This window comes from Tenrec ecaudatus, chromosome 8, assembly GCF_050624435.1.
Source record: "Tenrec ecaudatus isolate mTenEca1 chromosome 8, mTenEca1.hap1, whole genome shotgun sequence".
NCBI lineage: Eukaryota > Metazoa > Chordata > Mammalia > Afrosoricida > Tenrecidae > Tenrec > Tenrec ecaudatus.
Genome location: NC_134537.1, coordinates 38,161,028 through 38,162,659, shown reverse-complemented (window position 1 = coordinate 38,162,659; position 1,632 = coordinate 38,161,028). Strand labels below are relative to the sequence as shown.

Here is a 1,632-nt window from a genome sequence, read left to right as displayed (position 1 = left end):
CCTGGGGCCCATCTTTGAACAGGCACTTATTTCATTGTTCTGAGTTTTCCTTTTGATTAAACAAATTTCTGGATTTTTTCACCCCATGTATGTGGGTCCCATTAAATAGAAAATGTTGTAGAAAATGAATCACAGTGGAATTAGCCTTCAGAAGTAATTGGAATATGATTCTATTATTGTAATTGCTTCTACCAGCCCCTTTTGGGGTTCTCCTTTGAAGAAAAATTTCTTCTGTTAGATTACACACAAACATTTTTTAAAAATCATTTTATTGGGGGCTCATACAGCTCTTATCACAATCTATAAATACATCAATTGTGTAAAGCATATTTGGACATTCATTGCCCTCATCATTCTCAAAACATATGCTCTCCACCCAAGCCCCTGGCATCAGCCCCTCATTTTTCCCTTCCCTTCCCGTTCCCTCCCACCAATGAACCTTTGATAATTTATAAATTATTATTATTTTGTCATATCTTACACTGTCCGACGTCTCCCTTCACCCACTTTTCTGTTGTCCATCCCCCAGGGAGAAGATCACATGTAGATCTTGTAATCCATTCCCCCTTTCTACTCCACCTTCCCTCCACCCTCCGGATATCACCACTCTCACCTCTGGTCCTGACGAGATCATCTGTCCTGGATTCCCTGTGTTTCCAGTTCCTATCTGTATCAGTGTACATCCTCTGGTCTAGCCAGATTTCTAAGGTAGAATTGGAGTCATGATAGTTGGGAGGTGGGGGTGGGGGCAAGAAGGAAGCATTTAAGAGCTAGAGGAAAGTTGTATGTTTCATTGTTGCTACACTGCACCCTGACTGGCTCATCTCCTCCCCTCGACCTTTCTGTAAGGGGCATACAGACATTTTTTTATCTGTGCTTTAAGACAGAGAAATATTCCCTAAAAGAACAATTTGGTCAAGCTTTGCGCAGTGGCAATATCGTAGCCAGTGAGGTTTGTCCGAGGCGCAATTATTGCTAATTGAAAACAATTTGATCATTTCTTAAAAACAAGTGCTTCATGAGGGACGGGAGAGAGGGGAGGGAGGGAGGGGAAAAAAAAGAGGACCTGATGCAAAGGGCTTAAGTGGAGAGCAAATGCTTTGAGAATGATTGGGGCAGGGAATGTATGGATGTGCTTTATACAATTGATGTATGTATATGTATGGATTGTGATAAGAGTTCTATGAGTCCCTAATAAAATGTAAAAAAAGAAAAGAGGAGAAAAAAATGATTAGGGAAAAGAATGTACAGATGTGCTTTATACAATGATGTATGTATATGTATGGACTGTGATAAGAGTTGTATGAGCCCCTAATAAATTGTTAAAAAAAACAACAACAAGTGCTTTAGTTAAAACAAGCACACAAACAAGCTTGGAGTAAGGGCGGCAGCGATTGGGGCTGAAATGAGTGAGAGGTGTGGCAGCAACACTGCCATGCCCTGGCGCATGCTGGTTAAGAGCACAACATGGAGGGCTAGGAAGGTAGACTCGGATCGTGGCTTTATGATTCCCTAGCTGTGTGGCTGTGGATCTGTTCTTGAAGCTCTCGGTTCCCCGGTTCATCATCTGTAAAGTGAGAGTAATAATAACATGAAGCCCACCTGTTGATGAAAAGATCAAATACATAAGTA

The 1,632-nt window shown here is 41.4% G+C and overlaps 1 pseudogene; it reads left to right on the top strand.

The window, feature by feature from the left end:
- The first annotated feature begins 918 nt into the window (after positions 1–918).
- On the top strand, positions 919–1,001 carry LOC142455671 (U4 spliceosomal RNA; annotated as a pseudogene).
- Positions 1,002–1,632: the final 631 nt, after the last annotated feature.